The sequence below is a fragment of the Anabrus simplex genome, chromosome 2 (genome assembly GCF_040414725.1).
Source record: "Anabrus simplex isolate iqAnaSimp1 chromosome 2, ASM4041472v1, whole genome shotgun sequence".
In the NCBI taxonomy this organism is placed as follows: domain Eukaryota; kingdom Metazoa; phylum Arthropoda; class Insecta; order Orthoptera; family Tettigoniidae; genus Anabrus; species Anabrus simplex.
In genome coordinates this window covers 667,445,628-667,464,825 of record NC_090266.1, presented here as the reverse complement: position 1 = coordinate 667,464,825, position 19,198 = coordinate 667,445,628, and the positions used below count along the sequence as shown (strand labels likewise).

The 19,198-nt window shown below is 38.9% G+C and overlaps 1 protein-coding gene across 3 annotated transcripts in view; it reads left to right on the top strand.

Annotated features, from left to right (window-relative positions):
• Pak3 (p21 (RAC1) activated kinase 3) overlaps window positions 1-15,945 on the top strand; it is a 184,661-nt gene extending 168,716 nt beyond the window's left edge. For all 3 annotated transcript variants that reach the window (XM_067141190.2, XM_067141191.2, XM_067141189.2), the window contains exon 11: window positions 15,711-15,945. The gene's annotated coding sequence lies outside the window, so the exon portion shown is untranslated. The remainder of the gene's footprint in view (window positions 1-15,710) is intronic.
• Window positions 15,946-19,198: the final 3,253 nt, after the last annotated feature.

Here is a 19,198-nt window from a genome sequence, read left to right as displayed (position 1 = left end):
AACACAGAATAAATTTCTGATTTCTTAATGGAATGTGAAATACAAGCATAAACAGGCTTCCTGGGTTATTTAGCAATATCAATAAAAACTGGAGAGCAAAACTGAACTTTCCTGAGGTTAATGGCTTGCTTCTCGTAGGTGTAATTTACCCTGTAAAGTTCAGGTAAGTTTCTGCGTGTGTGGTGAGTATTTTTCTTTTCAGCTGCCGAGGCAAATATCAACAAGAGGATCGTTGCCACACGTCATCAGAAGGGCACAGTATGTTAACGGTAACTTCAGAAAATGAAACGGAAGAACCTTCAGAGAAAAGAAATCAAATTGACCCTAAAATTTTTGTGTTTCTTTCCTCAGTTTTATAGATAAATATTTGTTTTATTTTATACAGTATTTATGCACTAAGCTGCAAAGATAAATATTCATTTTTTGTTTACAATGTCAATTTTAATTCATTTTTTAAGAAAAGTGTGTTAGAATTAATACCTCCCTTTGTTATTTTATTTTGTATTTCTGTATCTCTATGAAACATACTTTTCCTTCAAAATGTTGTTGGTCTGTTTTATTGACAGTTGATTTATTTTCACTGTTGTGTGATAGTTCTGACATGCAGAGAAAATCTTGGATGCCTGGCAGTTTTTGAAGTTGTTGATTAGGATCATGTTCCTGTGGTAATTTCTTACCAGTGATTACACTTGTATCGTACCGCTACTCGTGCATGTACAGCCGCCATGGCACATGTCCAACTGCCTCAGGCAAAGATAACATAGCACATAGATGGAAAGAATTATTACCCCTAGCCCCCTATAGCATAATTTCTAGAAGTACAGATGTCAAAATATATTGTGTACATAGTTAGGTTTGCCATCTTTTAGCATGTTACTGAACTACAAGAAGAAGAATACTATGGACCAAAAACGCTACACTATGCAGTGTAGGTTTAATAAACTCAATTCAATAAACATGTGTCACTAATAATTAGAAAACTCACATAAGGTATGCTCAGTTAGTTGAAGTGTGTTATAAACGTTTGATATGTAGAGATACGGGAAAATTACTTGCATTTTTTTCTAGAAATCTTGAGATATTCCACAGTATTCAACATACTTCGAACAGGGGAAATTTGTTTGATAACGTGTGGCATTAGTTTCTGTAGGGGTTTTGTAATTAATTAGCTCTCTCTTTGGATCAGTGGCAGTATCAGCCTCCAGATCCCTAAATCACCTGTTCAAACCCAACAGAGGTGGTTGGGTTTTTGAAGGGCGGAAAAAAGTCTATTTGGCACGCCATTCTGTATTGTTAGCCATTAAAATATTTCTGGTGACACATTTGGTGTTTATCTGACATAGTTAATTAAAACTCAGCCTTAGGTAACCAACAGAGATCTGATTTACTCTCCCATCTGCTACAGCAAAAAATGAAATGCCAAAATTGATGTGCATGCACCCTAATTGGCATCAATAGAAATGCTTGCACAGGGTAGCTGAGGCCATGTTATTATTATTATTATTATTATTATTATTATTATTATTATTATTATCATCATCATCATCATCATCACCCCGTATATTTGGAGCCACCGTACATTCAATTAAAGTAGGAAATCGCAGGAAACCACTCCTGGAACAATGAAGATTAACATCTAAACCTTCTTCTCTTCTTGGTTATCCTCACAAGGCTGAGTACAGCCACTTTTGTTCTCATATCGGGATTACATTATGACACAGCCAGAATAGTTCCTTGGCCAACCAATCTGGCAAGTATATTGATGAAATGATAACCTCAGGCTATCATGAACTACAGGCAACCACCGATGAAGTGTGCCCTGTTAATGTGCCACCCTCGCATTGTGCCAAGAAGTACTTGCAAACAGATCTGCTTGTATGCTAAATACATGAGAAACCTCGTTACTGTGACTATTCACTTAGTGCCGACATACAGTAAGGGTATGGCATGTAAATTTTACAAAATACGACCCATGATATTTCGTGGAATTGCTATAGAACTGACAGCAGTGGCTATCAGAGGCAGGTACAGTGCTCAGAACCACCTCTTCCACCGTATGCAGTAGAGTAAGCCTTCTGCCGCAAGCTTTGGGCGTACCGAATTCCTGTTCGCTGTCAAGGTTACAGGTCTGTTTATGGTTTATGAGGGTGGAAGGGGTATTTGCTCATTATTTAAGCAACAATGGACAAAAATTCTACTGTACTGTCCAGTGTTCATTCAGTTGTTACAGTACTTCAGTGTCATTGGGAATTCAAATGAAGGGAGCAGTTGTATCCCTTCAAGAGAAACGTGAAGTTTTTTAATACAGTAAACAGTTTCCAAAGACTAGTCAAGGCGGCTATCGCATCCCACTTTTCATTACTTTGGGAAAAGACTGTTAGTCAGAGGTTTATAGGTAACATTGTGAATGAAAAGGAAAAAGTGGATTAAAGAACATTCTTCTGCTGGTGCAACATGCCTTAGGCCTGCAAAACATGACAAGCCGGAGGATGCCTTAACTCTGTGGTAGTGATGCAAATTCCAGTGCCTCTGCTGACACTGGTGTGCACAGTGCCAGTGCCAAACACGTCACCATGCCAAAACACCGGTGCCGCGGCACTGTCAGTGCCACAATGACTACTTATTCATTGGACTCTTATAAAAACATTTATTCTTCATGTATTGACAAAAAAAAGGAACTACACATAGATATACCGTAATTTATATTAATATTTACTTGCAAAATACTACAAAATACCCCTCAAATAAATTTTCCATTCACATTCAAGAACAGTATTTTTTCAATTCATTCGCTGACAATCTGTTAGTGAAAATTTGACCAGCTTTCGAAAATACACCTTTGGCAGGCGCAGATGTTGCTACAACACACAACACACAACTTCCGGACAGCTAAATAGTAAAGGTTGGGATACTGAAGCTTTCATCCCAACCACCATTTTAACGGATTTGCCTGCCTAGCTATTACAGGGTCTTCCAGGTACGATGAAGCATATGCCATTTTAAACATGTTATCGTAGATTTGAACGATATACAAGATTTACAAATATCTCGCACTGCTATGTACTGGTTTTTATCATCTGGACTAAATTGCTCCACAAAGGGCTAGATTTTCATCTGTCTGCCATTGACACTGAATTCAAGACAATCGATATTATAACGAAAGAGAATAAAGCATGGTGTGGCACGGTCCGGCAGCACTTGGTAGGACGGGGTGACCAGTAGATACCTACTGTAGAAGCGATCTGTCCTGGCACTGCCATTGACACCGGCACGGATCTGAGAAGCACTGGCCTGTACGTGCCGTGCCGTTGGCACGAGGCAGTCACGTGGCCACACGCAATAGTGCTTCGTTTGGCAATAGTCAGCCACCAGTGCCCGCCATACTGCTCGTTGTACTTGTGGAAAAGCAGGCTTGATTTATGTGTGTTCTTGTCCTTACTAATGGTCTAAGGTCAATATTTATGTCACAAACCTTTTTATTCTTGGAAACATTTCACAGATATATTTTTATGTCAGTGCCACTGGCACTGGTTCATTTTAAATCATGGCACCGTGCTTACCGTGCCGTCTCTGGCACCGGTGTCAAAGCACGGTGCCAGTGCCTTTCTTACATCACTACTCTGTGGGTAAGCCAAGTTAATGCAAATCATGGAACAGTGACTGATGCGGTAATCAAGATAGTTTGGTGACAAAATAGGAATAAAGGATTTTCAGTACAGTAACGGATGGTTGGCACATTTTAAACAGAGGCATGGACTTTTACAATACACTAGACAAGGTGAAACAGGCGAAGTAGATGTCAACATAGTGTCTAATGGGAGGAAAAGATTGTGTGATGTAATCCACAAATATCCGTTGGAAATTGTTTACAACATGGACGAAAGTGGTTTATTTTTCAGAATGCAGCCTGATAAGACAATTTGTTCTGCACCTGTAAAAAGTTCCAAGAAAGCCATGAATGGGATTACTCTAGCTTTTTGTACTAATGCTTATGGCAGTGACAAAAGAAAATTAACCGTCACTGGGATAGCTGCTCGGCCACGAGGTTGAACGGTTTTAATCCTACCTTGTATGTCGTCTACCGTTACAACAAAAAAAGCATGGATGACTGCAAATGAATTTATGATCTGGTTACATGATTTCAATAAAGCCATGAAGAGGGAAAAGAGGCATGTCTTATCCTTGTTCACACAACTTGTCACAAGACAGAGGCCACTCGGCGATGTAACAGTCAAATTCATACCATGTAACTGCACAGGATTCCTTCAACCTCTAGATGCTGGAATAATAAAATGCTTTAAAACACATTACTGCTCCCATCATGTCAAACATATAATATAGAGCATTAAAAAAGATGTGCCAGCTGTCTATCACTTAAGGATGCACTCTTCAGCTCTTCATGATACGACGTTCATGGATGAAATTACATCAACACCACTTAAGAACAGCTGTAGTCATACAGATTTAATCCCTCCTCAGAAGAGTTCCTTAGATTGTGACAATGCTGACGAAGAACTCAGAATTGCATTAAAAGACTTTGTAAGCTGTGCCCCTGTTGAACACCCTTTAACAATGGAAGAATTTGTGGCGGCCTCTAGTATTAATATATGTGTATAAACTCATATATGTTTTATAAACTCCTTGAACTTTGTTCATGTTTCGAAGACTTTTATATATTGATGTTCTGTGCTTCTAATATTATCTTTATTCTGTCTGATTATTATTCATGTTTTACTTTCTTCCCCATGATAGTTGGAGTGTTAATTAAACACATTAGTACACCATCCCTGTTCTATTATTCAAGTACATAATCATCATCAGTAACTACATTGGTGACTCCCGACGTGATATTAAAATACGGCGCAGAACACATTTTGTGGTTAGTCAAGTGTGAAAATGACCGATGCCAGCAACGAAACAAATCCACCGCCAACAACAGTATGGAACGAAGCGGGTATTGCTCACATTTCAGTGAAGATTCCGCCCCTCTGGAAGAAAAACATAAAGGTATGGTTTCTTCAAGTTGAAACATAGTTTACTATGTTGGGTATCACTAACGAAACCACAAAATTTAATCATGTTATTGCGTCATTAGAAGCGGATATTGTAGAATTAATTTCCGACTTTTTATCTCGACCATTATCTACCAATCCGTTCACAGAGCTTAAAGCAAGACTAATTCAGGAATTTGAAGAGTCAGAGAATAGGAAAGTGATGAAATTATTAACAGAATTAGAATTAGGTGATAGAAAGCCAACTCGCCTCTTGCATGAGATGCGAACTTTAGCCGGTATGCAAGTCAAGGACGATTTTTTGAAAACCATATTTATGCAGCAGCTTCCTGTTACCGCACGTTCTATATTAGCTACGAGTAAAGATAATCTGGACACCATAGCCACTATGGCTGACAAAATTGTTGAAATTTCACAACCGGGATTAAATGTTTGTGCTCAAACCGCGCAGGCACTATCCACCATTGCAGTCGATAAAATAAATGATGTCAGTAACGATCGTATCTCAAGACTAGAAATGCAGATCGCTGAATTAACACTGAAAATCAATGAATTGAAAGCGTTGTCACGTTCTACAAGAAGTAGCTCACGATCATCTCGTTCCTCGCCAAGAAGGTCACGAGACAGGTCCCGATCAGCCCACTCTTTTAATCCTAATGGAGCACTATGTTGGTATCACTTTAAATATCGCAGCAGGGCAAAGAAATGTCAGAGCCAATGCTCATATCAACCACTTTCCGCTCAGAATTCTAACATGCAGTCAAACTAAAACGCTCCACACTAGCGGCGGCAGGTGATCGGAGTCATTTTTCACGCTGCCTATTTCTCACAGACAGAAGTAGCGGAAGTCGTTTCCTGGTCGATACCGGAGCTGATATTTCTGTGATTCCGCCTTCGGATAGTGATCGCCCAAAAAGACAGATCGTAAACTTTATGCAGCAAACGGCACTAGTATGACATTTACGGAGAGCGTCTACCAGTACTCAGTTTGGGCTTACGGCGCAATTTCACATGGAAATTCGTAATTGCAGATGTGCAATCACCGATTATTGGAGCCGACTTCATTCACCATTACAACCTTATCGTAGATCTAAAGAACAGGCGACTCATTGACCCATTAACATCAGCAGAGACACCTGGCACATTTATTAAAGTCTCGGGCATAGAAACAGTTTATGTAATGCCACAAGATCAAAAACATGCTGACATTCTAAAGAAATTTCCCAACTTGCTCCATGAAAACGTCCATTTTGACATACCAGATACCTCTGTTTATCATACCATTGTCACAGAAGGACATCCTGTAGCAGCAAAGGCACGACGACTACCACCAGATAAACTCAAAGCAGCTAAAGCAGAGTTCCACCAAATGATCGATATGAAAATCTGCCAGCCATCAAAGAGCACCTGGGCAAGTCCCCTCCACTTAGTTTCCAAGAAAGACGGATCCTGGAGACCTTACAGAGACTACCGTGCTCTCAACAACATCACCAAGCCTGACAGGTATCCTATTCCTAACCTTCAAGGTTTTAACAGCCAACTACATGGAAAATGAATATTTTCAAAACTAGATCTGATCAGAGCTTATCATCACATCCTTGTACATCCGGACGATGTACCTAAGACAGCAGTGATAACTGCATTTGGTTTGTTCGAATTTTTGCACACCCCATTTGGACTCCGTTACGCGGCTCAAACTTTTCAAAGATATATCGACAGTATACTGAGAGACCTCGATTTCGTGTACTGTTATATAGATGACATCCTAGTGGCATCACAAGATGAAGAATTGCACAAGAAGCATCTTTGAATGCTTTTCGAACGACTCAGTAAGTTCAACATCAGAATCAATCTGAACAAGTGCATTTTCAGTTCAACAGAAGTACCTTTCCTGGGATATATGATATCTGCAGAAGGAATCAGACCACTACCAGAGCGAGTGCAAACCATTGTTGACTATCCGCTACCTAACACAATAAAAGAACTGCGCAGGTTTCTTGGCCTCATTAACTTTTACCGAAGAGCACTGCCAAATTCAGCCACTAAACAAGCAGAGGCTTGTTCACGAATTGCTTCAATCACTATACCTCCAGTTGTTACCATGGAAGAAATAGCAGAAAGCCAACAATGTGACGAAGAACTTCCACACATTAAGAATACGTCACTTGCACTTTGAACAATAATGTTGCCCAATGGTAAAGAACTCGTTTGCGACATGACTGAAGATATGATTCGCCCATATGTACCTCAACAACTACGACAAGCAATTTTCAACTCGCTACACAATCTAGCTCACCCTGGTATTCAAGCAACCATTAATTTAGTAAAAAGGCACTTCATTTGGCCATCACTAAGAAAGGACATTAAGACCTGGACATCAGCATGTATTCCTTGCCAACGAATTAAAGTCTGGAGACACACCAACAGTGCAGTGGGACAGTATCCTCCAACGACAGCAAGATTCAGTCACATTAACGTGGACATAGTTGGACCACTACCTCCATCACAAGGATACCGCTATTTACTAACAATTATTGATCGTTTCTCGCGATGGCCAGAAGCAGTTCCATTAGCTGACATCACAACAGAAGCAGTTTCATTTGCCATAGTCTCAACATGGATATCTCGTTTTGGCGTGCCTCATATAATAACTACTGACCGCGGAAGGCAGTTTGAATGTCAACTTTTCAAATGCCTCACAAGCACACCGGGCATCGTCCACATAAAAACGACACCATATCATCCGGCAGCAAATGGAAAAATTGAACGATGGCACCGTCAATTAAAATCTGCTTTGAAGGCACAGATGTCTGATGATTGGGTTTCGAAGCTTCCTCTGGTCTTGTTAGGACTTAGTTCCTACATAATTCCGCAAGTCAACACCTCGCCAGTGGAAATGACTTACGGTTCAACAATTGGGTTACCAGGAGTATTTCTCAACAAACAGAAATTAGTAACTGACATCCCAACCTTCGTTTTCAGATTGAAGGAACAGTTAAGGAACCTAAGACCAGTCCCAACAGAACAACACGGCCACAAAAAGATTTTTGTTCACCCACGGCTGATGACGAGCAAGTTCGTTTTCGTTCGACATGATGCTGTCAGAACACCTCTTCAATCATCATATGATGGGCCATATCCAGTCCTGTCTCGCAGTGACAAACACTTCGAGGTGGAAATGCCAACAGGGAAACAAACTATTAGCATTGACAGGTTGAAACCTGCCTTCCTTCTGACAGACCAATCTTCGGACAACTTGGAAGACACATCTGGAAAAACTACTTTGGACATTCCGTCGAGTTCCATTCAAAAGACTGTCAACCTTCAGATGAAGACAGGCAGCACTCAATCCAATACACCTGCACCATGGATCACCAGATCAGGTCGAAGGGTCACCTTCCCTCGAAAATACATGGACGCTGTCACTGTGGAGGGAGTGTGTGGCGGCCTCTAGTATTAATATATGTGTATAAACTCATATATGTTTTATAAACACCTTGAACTTTGTTCATGTTTCGAAGACTTTTATATATTGATGTTCTGTGCTTCTAATATTATCTTTATTCTCTCTGATTATTATTCATGTTTTACTTTCTTCCCCACGATAGTTGGAGTGTTAATTGAACGCATTAATACACCATCCCTGTTCTATTATTCAAGTACATAATCATCATCAATAACTACAAATTCTTATCTATAGAAAATCAATTGTCTGCCTTCAAGAAAATGAGCAATGAAGCCATACTGAAGACTGCACAATATGATCATTATTCAGACTTAGAAGATGAGGCTGATTGTAATGACTTTACAGTTTGATCAAGTACACAAGTTAAGGAAAGTTTAAAGAAAATACTGGTGTATTAAGAGAAACATTCCAGTGATAGTGCTGTGATTCATCACCTGATCACTGTAACTGATGCAGTTGAACAGTTAAATGAAACGAAGTAGTATCAGCCAAACAGCAATCACAGATTTCTTATGCAGGGAATGAAGTTTTTAAAAAAGCATTAACAGTGCAACTTCATTTTTCATACAATACTGTATTAGTGTGTTACCATAATAAATAAAACGTTTTAGTGTATTATTCTCTTTACTTTGGAAATAATAAATTTGTCCTTCAACATAGTTATACTTCTGTGCTGCTTAGTAAATACTCCGTGGCTTCGCTCGCGTGGATTTCATAATTTCATCAAAGTAATTGTTCCCCGGCATTGTACTAAGACATTATCTGAAAATTCCTAAAGAATAAAAACTCGCCCAAAAATTGAGTTTCATTTACCCCAGAAATTCTTTGTAAACCATATTTGTGGTATTACCTTTTGGGGCTAAGACGAACATGCGACATACTGTAGAACTGTACATGTGAAAAACAGTCTTCTCTCAAGTCAAAAAAATAAATACGTGTTTCTGTATTTTTAAAGAAGATTCCAAATACCAATTTTCACATCTGTAACATCTTCAGTTTTTAAGATATAAGTATCCTCATAAAAATAATTCACTCCTTTTTCACCCCAGCCCGTTCAATTGATTCCTCCACCTCCCTTTCCCCTCCGAAAAATGTGTGTGTCTTTATTTTTATGGAGATTCCAAATACTAATTTTCACATCTTTAACATATTTAGTTTTTGAGGTATAAGTTTCTCCATAAAAAGAAATAAATTTTTTCACTTCCTTTCCCCCTCCCCACTCAAGTGAATTTTCCAAAAACAAACAGTACCCGTTTCCTTAAAAGAGTATCCAAATGCCAATTATCACGACTGTAACTTACTCAGTTTTTGAGATATAAGTATCCTCATACTGAGAATTCAACTAATTTTCCAATTAATTCACTGCCCTTAAGTGGATTTTCCAAAGTCAAAAGATTACGTGTTTCTTTACTTTGAAAGAAAATTCCAAATGCAAATTTTCATGTCTGTATCATCTTCAGTTTTTGAGATATAAGTATCCTCATGAAAATAATTCAACTTCTTTCTCATTCCACTCCCGCCTGTTAAGTTGGTGTCCCCCACACAAAAGATGCGTGTTTCTTTATTTTTAAAGAAGATTCCAAATACCAATTTCCATGTCTGTAACCTTCAGTTTTTGAGATATAAGTTTCTCCAGAAAAATAATTCAATTTTTTTCACTTTCATTCACACTCCCCACTCAAGTGAATTTTCCAAAAATGAACAGTCCCCGTTTCTTTAAAAGAGCTTCCAAATACCAATTACCATGACTGTAACTTCTTAACTTTTTGAGATATATGTATCCTCGTAAAAGGAATTCATCTCCATTTTCATCCACCCTACCTAGTTGATTCCCCCCCCCCCCAAAAAAAATGCATGTATATTTTTAAAGGAGATTCCAAGTACCAGTTTTCACGTTTGGAACATCTTTAGATTTTTTTGGTATATACAGTGTGTCCCACCCGACTCTGCGACCCCAAATATCTCCGAAATGAAACAAAATATGAAAAGTCCAATTGGCCAGGAACGTACCCATGTCAGGGGCTCACACAATTAGAAGGCACGCATAATCCACAAAGGCAAACAAATAACACCTCCAACACCAAGTTGCGCTTTTATAAATGGAACATGTATGTTTATTGTAGCAAAATGACAACTAGAGCTACAACTAGTGATAACACACTTGGTTCCGCTTTTCTAAACACATTTACTAGTGGCCTATAGCCCTCAGAAACTTCATTGTTGTGCAGTACATCTGGCATGGAAAATGCACCCACAAATTACCAGTAGCGTCTTGTCCGATGAAACCGTGTCACTTCATCAGATGTTCGAAGTGCCCTCCGTTTGCATCAATACACTTTTGGAATCTGGTAACAAGAGAATGTTGCAAGGATTGCAGTGTTTCTACAAATATTGCCACACACGCCGCAGTAATATGATGTTGCATATCCTCTACTGTCGTTGGCGGTTCTTGATACACTCTATCTTTCACTGTGTCCCAGAGAAAGAAGTCTAATGGCGTCAAGTCTGGGGAGCGAGGTGGCCATCGCACAGGACCTCCCCGTCCTATCCACCTATTTGAAAACGTCGCATCCACAACGTCTTTGGAAACTCGTGCATAATGTGCGGGACATCCATCATGCTGGAACCACATTGACAGACTCGTTTCCAATCCCACATCCTCCATGAGGAGGGGTAGAGTGTGTTGCAGAAATGCTGAATATCGCTGTCCATTTAACCCTTTCCCGCCCGCATTTTCACTCCGCTTATCCCCAGGTTTCAACCTATTATTTAGTAAAATCTGAAACGGACCGTATTGTTTCAGAAAAAGTTAAATACAGTAAAAACTATTGGTCACAATGAATTCAAATTTTCAATAACATTAGAAAATATACCATCACATCCATTTCTCTGTTTATTGAGTCATAATGTGTTCCCCCCCCTCCTCGTGATACTCGACACAGAGACAGTCTGCATTTGTCACATTCCCATGTTGTCTGAATCCCTCAAAACCAATAATCACGTGATTTTGGAAGTGGAATGATGCCCATGTATATAAGAGTTTATTTCATCTGGGCAAGGGTCTTCTCATTCTGGTTTTATCTTACCGGAATGCGACTGTTTGAAGGCTGCATTGTTATATGCGCAATAGGCTATGTCACTGAATAGTTTTTCTCCTCCTAACATACGCAAAAACAATCTCTTTCCCCTAATACTCTTTCCGAATTATGCGCAAGTTCAACATCATCCATTTAATCATTCGGAGTAACGAAATGTAATATTTGTGTTTCCTGAATTGCCGTGGCATCGCCATCAGGTCCGATTTATCGATATTCGTTTTCATTCATATCACTGTTATCACTAAAATTATCTTCGTTGATATATTATTCACTCATTAAACATTCACCTGCACCCCTACTCAAGGATTCTGTGTCACTTTTTTCGCCCATATTCAGCTCAGTTTCAATATACGCAATATTCAATCCCGCCATGTTTACGGACGAAACAGCTGACCCGCGCTCGCGGAAGTTCAAGACCGTTGCCTAGGCAACGTCAAGACAGATTATCTCTCGTCCTTTATTCCCTAAGACTTGTAGATTGCACTGCGTGCTCATACATGCCTTATAAACACTTCTCTGATGAGAAAAATAAAAAAACTACCGCACAGATCGCAGACGAATGCAGATACTGCAGCCGGGCGCTTTCGGGCGCTAAGGACCAGAAGGCTAAATGAACACTCGGGCGCTTTCGGGCGCTTTGGGCCGGAAAGGGTTAATGTTCCCTGATAAAAATAGGGACATAAAATACGGTTACCAATGATACCACACCAAACATTGACACTCCACTGTCGTAGATGAGCAACTTGGTGAATCCAGTGGGGATTTTGCTCGGACCAGTAGTGCATGTTCTGCAGATTCACATGACCCTGATTTATAAATGAAGCTTCGTCCGTAAACAAAGTATTGCGTAGGAATGCTGGATTACCTTGCAACTGCTGAAGTGCAAAACGACAGAATACAATGGGGGATTCAAAGTCCGTCCCGTACAGTTCCTGGTGCAGTGAGATATGGAACGGATGAAACAGACGCCTTTGCAAAATTCTACTCACACTATTGTAGCTTATTCCAGAACCTCGTGCAATCTGTCAGACACTCGCCTGAGGATTGTGCGCTACAGCAGCCACAACAGCAGTTTCGTTTCCAGTGCTAGTTGCTGTCCTTGTACGTTGTCGCTTTTTGGGAGCCCAGTTTCCTGTTTCCCTGAGTTTCGTGCAGATGTTGGAAATGGTACGAGGTGAAGGACACCGTCGATCTGGGTAGCATTCAGCGTACAATGCCACAGCTGCTGTTGCATTTCTGCGACATTCGCCATAACTTAAAATAATATCCAGGTATTCTTCGTTACTGAAGGCCGGCATATCGACTAGATGACGGCAATTGGTACACGCCACATGAAAACACGGTTTAATGTGTCAATATGGAAAGCAATATCCGAAACGTACGTGAATTATGGTACAGTATTACAGCAGACCAGATCAGGAGACAGTACACTGAAGCTAGAACGTGCCGAGCTGATATCGGTTTGTTTACAGCAGGCTACAGGCCAGTGCAAGCAACCCTTGCTCCGAGCACAGAAGTACATGCGTTGCATTACGTCAGAAACGGTGGCGCCATTGCCATCCTCTAACAGCCACGTATTTCAGTACGTATGAGGTTTAGAAACGTGAAACCAAGTGTGTTATCACCAATTGCCGCTCTAGTTTTCATTTTGCTAGAACAAGCATACATGTCCCATTTAAAAAACGCAGCTTGGCGTTGGAAGTGCTACTTGTTCACCTTTATGGATTGTGCAAAACTTCTCATTGTGTGAGCCCCTGATATGGGTTTGTTCCTGGCCAATTGGATTTTTCATATTTTGTTTCATTTTGGAGATATTTGGGATCGCAGAGTTGGGTGAGACACCTGTATATGAGTACAAATAATTCAACTAATTTTTCAATTCTCCCCCCCCCGGTCAAAGGCTTTTTTTTTTTTTTTTTTTTTTTTTCTCTGAAAACCAAAGAATACGTGTTTCCTTATTTTTAAAGGAGATTCTAAATACCAATTTTCACATCTGCAACATGTTCAGTTTTTGAGATATACTGTAGATATGCTAATTTTTAAAATTTGCCCCCTTTTTTCAGTTCCCTTTAAGTGTATTTTCCGAAAAGAAATATTTGTTTCTTTACTTTTACAGGAAATTCCAAATACCAGTTTTTAAATCTGTAATATGTTACGTATCTGAGATAATTTGCAAATATAGTCTTTTTAAAAATACACCCCATTTGTCACTCCTGTTCACCCCCTATTCATCAAATTATCCAAAAACACAAAAATATGTGTTTCTTTATTTTCAAAGGAGATTCCAAATACCAATGTTTATGTCTGTAAACTTTTAAGTTTTCGAGATATAAATATCCTCATTTTAAAATTTACCCCCCTTTTCACCCCCTTAGCGATGAAATATCAAAAAATCCTCCCTTAGTGAGCACCTACACCCTTATATAAATGTATCCTCAAAATTTAATTTCTTTATGTCCAGTAGTTTTGGCTCGGCGATGATGAGTCAGTCAGTCAGGACATGTTATTTTTTATAAATAGATTGATTGCATTAACTTTTTCATTGCTGTCAGCCAGTCTGGTCGGTTACACAATTTGTGCTATCGGTACTGTGCATCATTTTAGTGGCTCATCACATTCTGCTACTCTGCTGCTGTGAGCCAGTACAGTGGCATGAGGAGAACTTGCTAAGAGATACTACGGTGACAGTAAACCACAGTAGTGGAGGAAATAATAATCTATTGCTGTATGATACATCTGGTGATGTCATAGGACCATCACTTCGAGAGTATTCTTGTCTTTTTTTGCCTGTTATGAGCACACATTTGTGCACGTGCATGTGTGCATGTATTCCAATAAAGAAAGCAAGTCAACATGTTTATATTTTGGAGAGATATATTGATGAACATTGATTTTGAGGATAAAATATCTTTTGAGGGAAATAGTAATGTAGCTGTGACATAAATGCTACCTTGACATCTGCCATGTGGAGTATTACAGAACCAACTGCTATTCAGGAATCAGTTTCAGAGGGAACCACTTTGGATATGAGTGGGACTGAGCAAGTTGGCTGTGCGGTTAGGAACGAGCAGCTGTGATCTTGCATTCGGGGGATAGTAGGTTTGAACTCCGCTGTCGGCAACCCTGAAGATTTTTTTCCATGGTTTACAATTTTCACACTAGAAAAATGCTGGGGCTGTAATTTAATTAAAGCAGCAGCGGCTTCTTTCCCACTCCTAGCCTGTTCCTTTCCCATCGTCCATAAGACCTATCTGTGTCGGTGTGACATAAAGTCAAGTGTAACAGACGTGAGTGGAGGTGATGCTGACGAAGCAATGAAGACAGCAATGGATTTGTCTTGGCAGTGTGACAAGTGGACTCCAAATTTGACAGTTTGACAAAACATCAAGCAGTGTAAATGTCCCAGTTATATTTAGTAGCTTGCTGAGTTTTTTCCAGTTATTCCATGAAAGAGATTGTTGTGCACATTTGCACAGGCAGGGATGCACAGATGACAATGACAGCACCACCACTAGCTGTTCAGAAGGATTTTACAGAGCGGTTTTGCAGGTGCAATGACAATTGTGATTCATAAACTTCTAGAGTGACTATGGAAGGGAATTTAATCCTTAATGCGCTGATTGTCAGTGGCTTTACCATGTATTTAGAAATTAATATTGTTTCTAATATGTTGATATTGATGTTTCTCATGGAATGACCCAGTCATTTTATTGTCCCACAAATCTTTTACTTTACTGTTATTGCTTATTATTCATCACTCATGAATGTATCATAACCCAAAATTAATTGAAGTGAATAATGTATGTGATCCATTAGTATTTACCATTGTGGAAGATAGATTGTCATGCTGTCTTAATGAGTCCTAGATTTTCTTCCACTTTGAGACATTGTTACTAGCTTCTCATAAAGGTCGCCAAAGTTCTATTCCAAGCCATTGAATTTGATTCTCAGAACGGTAGATCAAATTTTTGTGGTTTTTATTCTGCTTAAAACTGTTGGTCCCATTGCTTATGATCAAGCTTGCCTTGCTTTCTTTTACACCTCTTCGGCTCTTTTTCAATATTGAGTGATTGGTAAATTTGTCTTCAATGTGCTACCTGAAATTTAATGATATGATATTATTGCTCTTTCCAGTTGAGCGTGCTGCCTGTAATACAACAGGCAGGAACCCAGAATTATCCGTCAAAACTTGTCGTTGCATTCAAGTATCTCATCGACTGCTCAAACGTTTGAAGAAGACTGTACATATGATGTTAATATTCTGTTGTTGTTTTTTTTGTAATATTGCATTCTTTATTATGTATGAATTATAAAAATGTATTTCCATATCTATTATGATCATGAAAAATCAGTATTAGTGTACATCCTATATTTGAATTTTTTTCATTCATTGGAAACCTCCATTTTATGTATGTAACGTGCCTTAAGGAACATTTTAAGAATTCTGTATACAGCCTGAAAATGGATTATATTTTTTTGTGAAAAATGACTATAAGAAGGCTATTTATAAAAATGTTCTTTCTTCACTTGGAACTTGAAATGTTATTCCAACCAGGATGATATCTTCAACTTACGGGTGATAATTCATGAAAACTAAAACCCATAAATATGTATAACTTTCCTTCAGGTATGAAATAGTACATTTATTTTCTTGTAAGTAAATAGTCTTCTTTACTATTTTTAAGCATTTATTTACATAAATGCATATTTTTGTAAATTTTGTATGAAGTATGCTTATAAATCAATGGCTAGTATGAAATTTATTGTGCAGTGTGAAGGAGAAAGAAACGATTACCAATACGTGAAGAAATACATTGTTCTGTGTGCCCTGAAATCTTCAGCTGTACACGCTATGAATTTTTAGTATAGTTTATATTGGCCATAAGTGACTTAGTTTTTAAAGAAGTCATTCTTGCTCATCATCATCATCATCATTGTCGTCCTCGTCATCTTAAATGAATGTGTATCTTCATTATTATTAATATACTTTACACGTACTATTTGCACATGTTTTCTTGAGCTCTTGCAGCATTGGTGGCAATGAGTAGGGATAGCTCTTCCACCTCAGTGTGCAGGGCGGCAAACCAACTATCAATGGAATCAACAGTAATGCTGTACATCTTGTCAAGGTATAAGATGATCCATGCAGATACAACTTCATTAATTCCCTATTGGATCATTTAATATAGCAATCTGTACTGAAATTTTTAAGTTTAAAGAATGCATCTGCTGTGAGATTGTGAATCTATGGAAGAATTGGTTTCATTACTTATGTTTTCAGATTTGTTGATAATACTTCATCCATAGAAATTCCCATGATGTCATTTTATCTCAATAATCATCTTCAAACTCTTGGGCCATTTTGTGGTATCCTTCCCAAACATCACGTGTGAGCAGTGTTTTCATTAGTCCAAGAGTTTAAAGAAGAATGAGACAGGATGATGTATTGAGAATTCCTGTGAATGAAATTACATTATCATCAAATGTTAATACAACGAAACCTCGCTAAGACGTTTCTGCAGGCGACAAGGAAAGGTAAGGTGTTCAGCGAGAAAATTTACAAACTATCCAACGTTGATATGGAAACACTAGATCCGACATGTGGGCATTTTACGCATATATCCGCGGGTACAGTGAAAACTATAGACCTATCTACCATTTCTAAAGATGGGAAGAAAGTATTAAAAGGTGTGAAAAACATGAGAGAACAAATATGAAAACCTTTTCTGCTGGGGATTATAAAATAAGAAGTACTGGTACACTGAAAGGTGTGAAAAGCACGAAACAAATATGAAAACGTGTGCACAGGGGCCAACAAAAATATTGCAGATCTCACTCCTAAAACAAATGGTAGTAGAAGCCTTTTATTTTGGAGCAGTAGGTTCTTAAACATTTCTGGTCACACTCTTGACGATGAATTGGAGGTTATATGCGACCATGTGCAACTGCAATAAATGACAATGGCTGACATTTTGAATCGAACTAAACTTCGACCAACTTGAGTGATCGAGTCGAAACTGGAAGGTGCGAGTTTCAATATTCGCGACCTTTGCGCACTTATGCGAGTCCACTTTCTGACAGATTTTAATTTTGTCTTCGTTATTAGGAATTTTACAACATTTTCCGTATCCATAACTATGCTATCACAAGACAAATATGCATCACGCTAGTCAGTTTCGCATGATTATGTTCATAATCCAGATATAGGCTGCCATATCACACGACAAATATTAGCTACACTTCATTAGCTACACTTCACTGTAGGCTACCACTCTACATAAAATACATTTCTACCTTCAGAATGGAATGCAAAATACAAGCACAAACAGGCTCACTCTGCTATTCAGCAATCTCACTGCTAACCAGCAAACAACACTGAACATTCCTGAGGCTAATGGCTTGCTCCCCAAAAGTGCAACTTATCCTTTGAAGTTCAGGAAGGCCTTTTCCCGTAATCATGCAACTGTGGCAATGGCTCTTGTCTGAGTTGGAAATCGTGTTTCTTTCAGAACGGATGACAAATACAGTAACATTTTCAGGTCTAGGAAAAATGTGGTCGCACTAAGCAGTAATAGCGAAAATTCGTGACGCGATAAGCGAGGTATTTTTCTATATGTTAGTGAGGATCGCACTAACGAGGTTTCACTGAATATGAGTAATGAGTGTCTTTGCTGGTGAGACCTAGTGTTTACAGTGCACTATGACTTCTGGTATAGGCCAGAGCAATTTTGTTACTTTCATTGATCTCTCTCTGTTTTATACTTGACTTTGACAATATCAAAGTGACTGAGGTATGAGCAATGCTAGTTATGCCATTCCTTTTGCAGCCAGTCCCTGCTATGGATGGTGTGAAACTGTTGCTCCTAGGGTTGGTTGGTAGGTTGGTGCATGCATTTCAGTAGGCTTGGCAGACTGATATGTAATAGCAACTTCTGGCTTGGTGAGGAAAGCAACGGGAAACTACCTCACTCCTCATTTCCCTAGTACCTCTTCAGTGATGCCTAGGCCATCTATGCCAGCTTATGGCAGAGCTGTTGAGGATCCAACCAGCCTTTGGACTGATGACTATACATACATACATACATACATACATACATACATACATACATACACACATACACATATTAATATTCGTGATGCAATTGGAAATTAAGTTTCTTTCAGAAATTTGCAATTGTTGTAACCTTTGTGATGTCATGATCTTCAAAAATTTGCTTTATTTTTGTTGTTGTGTTGGGATCACTGTTATATGGCTGAAGACATTTACTGTAATTATCTTATGCTGCCACCGTCAGTAATATAATTTGCTGAAGAGACTTGTTAATGATTGAGTACCTCCGTGGAGGAATGTTGGATATGATACCTCCATCGAAATTGAGTTTTCAGTGGAATAGTGTTGTTATTTTTTAAACCCTCCACAGGATGGCATTGCAAATAAAGCGAAATATTTGTTTTTAAGTACTTATTTTTGTACCTGAAGGTTGGCTTTCGTGAAAGAACGTTTTCACACAGAAGGTAGTTATTTTGCTCTCCTGAAAAAAAGTCTGAGTTCAACATCCAATTTTCTTCTACAGAAGTACTCAATTATTTTCTGGCCCTTGGATGATATGAGTTTGAGAAAG